The 6,337-nt window shown below is 39.7% G+C and overlaps 1 long non-coding RNA gene across 1 annotated transcript in view; it reads right to left on the bottom strand.

The window, feature by feature from the left end:
- LOC116692041 (uncharacterized) overlaps nt 1-4,385 on the bottom strand; it is a 17,667-nt gene extending 13,282 nt beyond the window's left edge. Inside the window, exon 1 of the long non-coding RNA XR_004332623.1 lies at nt 4,374-4,385. This is a non-coding gene — a long non-coding RNA (uncharacterized LOC116692041). The remainder of the gene's footprint in view (nt 1-4,373) is intronic.
- Between the last annotated feature and the right edge of the window lie 1,952 nt (nt 4,386-6,337).

The following is a 6,337-nucleotide window of genomic DNA, read 5'->3' as shown; positions in this document are numbered from 1 at the left end:
GTTTGTTCAGTACAAATCCATGGGTAGTTGACCTAAAACTTTGTTTTTTCTGAACTCTGATGTAGACCACAAAAATGAAAGTATAACATTTACAATCTGAAACAATGCTGTACCAAGAAGCTGAGCAATGAAGCTAAAGTTTCTACAGAACCACCCATTTACAAAATTGTCCCTTTGCAAACCACAGTAACTGCTTGTCAATCTATCAATCTTCCAATCTAGCAAATACTAAATGACTGAAAGACAAGACATAACCATAAAACACTAAGCTGTAATTGGATAATTGTAGTTCCAAGGATGGGATTAAGTGAATGGTCAATTATGGATTTGTGATGTTTTTAGGGAACAAAGAAACCAAATATTGCACAAACCTAAGTGATAAAGACAATAAGCAAAAGATAGTTGACTTCCATTAAATTTTGAAACTGTCTGCATCGTTAAGACATGTCTTACTAAACAGTCTGAAATATGTTTAGGGTTACATTAGGAGAGGGGGATGTTGACATTTAGGACAAAAACACACCATCAACATGTCTGGTTAAAGTGAAATTGAATCAGATTAACTCAGAACAGTCGTTTTTTGAGAACTGTTTCAGTCCTTTCAAGATAAGCTAGCGACTGAAGGCCACACTTTGAAGCAGAATTTGGCCCACAGGCTTTCATCTTCTCCTGACTAGTGATTTATCATTGCCTCACAGACGAGAAAGCAGTACCCCTCCCTCAAGGTAACAAAGAAAACACACAGAAACTTGCAGGTTAGAAGGATCTATATTTGTATATATACACTGTATATACAGAAATAGTGCTTAGGATAGGGTATTTGAAATTTTTTTGAAAGCATAAAAGGCCAGTTTCTGTCCTCTAGATTTCTATTTAAATTCAGCTTTTCTCTGCAAAGTTAGTATTTTCCATATCTCGCTCTAGCACAGCACATCAGTTTCTTCCCAAACACTGGTTGCATTTATTTATCAGGGGATGTGGTGATTCATGATTATTTTCCAGTGACATTACTGTTTGAAAAACATATACACAACAACACAGATGTATAGTATGTTATGTTTTGCTACCACGTGACTTTCTTTTGATTATAGTTAAACGTGTGAAACAGTCATGCAATTACATTGGGCGAGATATTGCAATCAAAATGGCAGGTGTGGTATATTTCTCTCGCCTTACTAAACTAGAAAAACAGAGTAAACATTGTTGAATGCTAAAGCATGACCCATGCACGATGTGAAGCTGTTCTCAGAGATAAAGAATGCAGTCATGAAGTTGTTTCAAAATAAACTACACCCACGATGCTGATTGCAGTGAATAAATGTCATCCTGCACAACTAATAATGGCAGTGGGTGTCAAAGAACAAAGAAAATGTGTGAGATTATTGAAATGTGGACATAAATAGATGACACAAGGAGGAGGAGGAGCAGATGACATTTTAATACACACTGTGTCAGTTTAAAAAAACCAAGAGGGTTTTAAAGGAAAGAATAAAGTCACTCATCAACACACTATATCTGATGCATAAGAAATTAAAAAGGGATTGTAAAAGTTTTTAAGCAAGAGGTAGACATGTTACGGACGCGCTGACGTTTACGGTAAGTGTGTCTCATTTCCGGTGCTCCAGCAAAAACTAACTGAACTCTGCTTTATTGTTTGAATCTGGTGGCTAAGTGCCTTGAATTGTAGAGTATTGTGCATTAAATTACACTTCCTTCACTTAAATCCCGCATCAACAGGGCATAGGCCTAAGCATTTGTTTAATTCACGGACACCACTTTTCTGCTCAACACTGCTTTATTGCTTAAATCTGGTGGCTAAGTGCTTGATTGTATTTAAACACTAGTTATACTCAAGCACTTATAGTTTCATTATCTTACAGCAACTTCCTCGCTGATCTCAATTGTTAGAACACTGTTAGCTACTCCAGCTTAGCCATTAGCAATGGCTAATTCCTGTCCTTGTCCTGTACTCTCTTGTTCTGTGTGTCAAATGTTCCTCTGCCTCCTTTAGTGATGGCGGTACATGTAATAAATGTAGTGTATTTGCTGCCCTGGAGGCGAGGCTTAGTGAGTTTGAGGCACGGCTTCGCACCATGGCATTAAAATCATATGCTTCCGTAGCTAGCCAGCGCCCCATAGCTGGTGCGGGCCAACATTCTGCAGCTTCCGTTAGCAAATCCCTGGCAGACTCCGAGCAGCCGGGCGAGTGGGTGACTGTCCAAAACAAGCGTAGCGCTAGCTTAAACCCGAGGAGCGCACACGGCAGCGGGCACTCCAAATCGGTGCCTATGGCTGGCCACCAACATCTTTGCCTTTCAGTTTTTCCCCACTCAGTAACACACCGCTTAGAAGCCAACTCTGGTTATTGGGAGCTCTATACTGCGGAACGGGAAGTTGGCGGCTCCAGCGGCCACGGTCGTGTGTGTCCTTGGGGCCAGAGCCGGCGATATAGAATCCCATCTAAAGCTGCTGGCTAAAGATGACCGTAAATACAGTAAGATCATACTTCATGTAGGTGGTAATGATACCCGATTACGCAAATCGGATATCAGTAAAATTAATGTTGAGTCACCTTGTGCATATGCAAAGACCATGTCGGACTATGTAGTTTTAGCTGGACTTCTGCCAAACCTGATCAGCGATGACATGTACAGCCGCATGTCATCCTTCCACTGCTGGTTGTCAGGGTGGTGCCCAGCTAATGATGTGGCCTACGTGGACAACTGGAGTGCGTTCTGGGGAAAGCCTGGTCTAATTAGGAGAGTCGGCATTCATCCCACTTTTAACGGAGCCGCTTTCATATAAAAAAATCTGACGAGTCCATTATCGGCCCTAAAACCGTGACAACCCAAGTCTGATACTAGTAATCAGAGGTGCAGTGCAATGCGCTCCTCTGTCCTTCCACTGGGTCAGTCGCCAACTCATAGTCTAATAACCACGGTGTCAGTCCCCCGACTCAGATCGGTTAAATCAAAGGTAAAGTAAAGAGGGGCTATACTTAAGGATCTAATTGAATTAAAACTACCACTGCAATAATAGAACAGAATAGGAAAAATGTGGACTGTTAAATATTAGATCTCTGTCTTCTAAAGAAGTACTAGTAGCAGCAGCCTCTTTGATTAAAGCTTTTTAATTCATCCTAAACCTAGACTAACTTATAACTCGTTTGAAAACCTTGTTCTTAATCTTCACACCCATCATGGAAAACATTACAGCCAATTATATTTGCTGTTATTTACCGAACTCCAGGACCATATTTTGAATTTTTATCTGAATTCTCCGAGTTTTTATCAGGTGTAGTCCTTAAATCAGACAAAGTATTTATTGAAAGTGATTTTAATATCCATGTGAAAGTTGACAACGATAGCCTTAGTATTGCTTTCAACTCACTAGATTTAATTGGTTTCAGTCAGAGTGTGCATAAGGCCACGCACTGTTTTAACCAAACCCTCGACCTTGGGTTGACATATGGCATCAAAATTGAAGATTTAATAGTATTTCCGCAGAATCCTTTATCAGAATAACTTTTGAATTCTTACTAATAGACTATGCTAAATTAAATAAAAGCTTCTACACTAGATGACTATCTGACAGTGCTATAGCTAAATTTAAGGAAGATATAAACAGAATTTAATTTAATTCTGTTCCTTAATATAACAGAGGACCTTTATGTTAACTTTAGTCCCTCCCAAATTGATAAATTTGTACAAGGTGCTACGACCTGCCTATGGACGTCTTTAGACTCTGTTGCTCCTCTCAAAAAGAAGATGAAGCAAAGGAAACTATCACCGTGGCATAACTCCCAAACTCTCAAATTAAAACCAATCCCTTGAAAACTTGAAAGTGAATAGCGTTCCACCAATCTTGTTTAGATTGGCAAGACAGTCTGAAAATGTATAGGAAGGCCCTCAGAAATGCCAGATCAGACTATTATTCATCACTAATAGAAGAAAATAAGAACCACCCAAGGTTTCTTGTCAGCACTGTAGCCAGGCTCAACAGATCTCTTGAGCTCTGTTGAGCCATCTATTCCTATAGCTCTGAGTAGTGACAACCTTATGAGCTTCTTTAATGATAAAATTATAATAATTAGAGATAAATATTCATCACCTTTTGCCCTCAATTTCTAACAGTTCACCCTTAAATGCAGTAACACTAGAAACAACAAGACCTGGCATATACTTAGACTGCTTCTGTCCTAAAGACCTTCAACAATTAATGTCAAAAGTCTCTTCAGCTAAGCCATCTACGTGTCTCTTAGACCCCATCCCAACTAGGCTACTTAAAGAAGAGTTACCCATATATGTCTCTATTAAGAGGTTATGCACCGCGGTCATTTATAGTAGCTGTGATAAAACCTCACCTGAAAAAACCCTCCCTCAACCCTGACGTCTTAGCAAACTAGAGACCTATATCTAATCTTTCCTTTCTCTTCAAGATCCTCGAAAAGGTAGTCACTAATTAGTTATGTGATTTTCTACGTAGCAATAGTTTACTTGAGGACATTCAGTCAGGATTTAGAAAACATCATACCACAGAGACGGCACTGGTGAAAATTACTACTGACCTAACTGCTGCAGACAAAGGACTTGTCTCTGTACTTGTTTTACTAGATCTCAGTGCTGCATTTGACACCATTGACCATACCATCCTGTTACAGACACTGGAACATTTAGTTGGAATTACAGGAATCACACTAAGTGGGTTTAAGTCATATTTATCCGATCAATCTCAATTTGTTAATGTTAACAATAAATTCTCCAATTACGCTAAAGTTAGCCATGGCATTCCACAAGGCTCAGTGCTTGGACCAATTCTGTTCTCCTTATATATGCTTCCTCTGAGCAATATTATTAGGAAAATCTTAATTAACTTTCATTGTTATTAAGGGTGATCCGAGTATCCGGCTGAAACGAGTATCTGGTACGGATAAAGCACTTTTGCAGAGTACAAGTATTATCCGAGTAATATGAGTCAATATCCGTGCTCGGATTGAATACAACTCCTCAACTGGCCGCGCAGCGTTCTGTGATTGTCACAGCGCCCCCCCGCCTACAAACCCGCTCGGATCAATCACACACACACACACACACAGAACAAGGAGAAATGCGCTCCCTCGGCCTCTCTCTCTCTCTCGCGCTCTCGCTCTCTCTCTCTCCCGCTCCGTCAGTCAATCGGGTCTGCGGATCTGTTCCGTTAACGTTTAGGGTTTCTTCAGCTTCAGGTTTGTTTTTAACTTCGGTTTGTAGTCCTTACATAGTAACCAGTAAGTTTCTGGTGAACGGGTTTCAGACATGCTGCTTGGTTTAAATGCAACTCCTTCTCTGCCATCGGATATTATATTTTTTTTTTTTACTGTCAGCTGCCCCCGCCCCCTCTCTCTCTGTGTCTCTCCCTTACACACACACACACCACACACACACACACACACACCACACACACACACCACACCACCTTGTGTAAATAAAAAATAAAAAAAATAAAAACAAAAACAAAAAAAATCACACTGATCATAAAAAAATAAAAAGTAAAAAAAAGAAAGTTATATTGAGTATGAAAATTCTTGTTCATTACATTTTACTTCATAATTGCAACCGCATGTGTTGTATTCATTGTTGCAAAACGTTCTGTATATAGTTTGTTTGTTACCATGACAACACCATTGATCTGAAGCTTGATGCTGTCATGTAAATAGTTTTCAAATCAGCAATTAAAGCCCCGCACATTTCAAGAGAACTGACCCACTTCCTGGTTAAATCTGACCACTTCCGGTTTAGGGCCCGCCCAGTCCGAGTACGGATCCGGATACAGATAATTCATGTGGTAAACAGATACAGATACAGATACAGATAATGCTGTACTCGCTCATCCCTAATTGTTATGTTATGAAACCCATTTATATCAATCAACCAAGCCAGACAAAACCGGTCAGTTAGCTAACTTCAAGCATGCATAAATGATATAAAATAACCCCCCCCAAACTTCCTTATCTAGGGATATAGCTACTCTGGATGGTATTGCACTGGCCTCTAGCACCCCGGTCAGCTATATCAGAGTTATTTTGATCAGGATATATCCTTTAATGCCCATTTAAAACAAACAAGAACAGCTTTTTCATCTTTGTAACATTGCAGAAATTAGGAACATCCTGTCTCAAAACTAGTCCATGTATTTGTTACTTCCAGGCTAGACTATTGTGATTCTTTATTATTAGAATGCTAAAATAAGTCCCTTAAGACTTTCCAGCTGATCCAGAATGCTGCAGCGCATGTTCTGACAATAACTAAGAAAAGAGATCATGTTTCTCTTGTATTAGCTTCTCTGCATCGGCTTCCTG

Source organism: Etheostoma spectabile, chromosome 1 (assembly GCF_008692095.1).
Source record: "Etheostoma spectabile isolate EspeVRDwgs_2016 chromosome 1, UIUC_Espe_1.0, whole genome shotgun sequence".
Lineage (NCBI taxonomy): Eukaryota > Metazoa > Chordata > Actinopteri > Perciformes > Percidae > Etheostoma > Etheostoma spectabile.
This window is presented reverse-complemented; position numbering and strand designations above follow the sequence as displayed.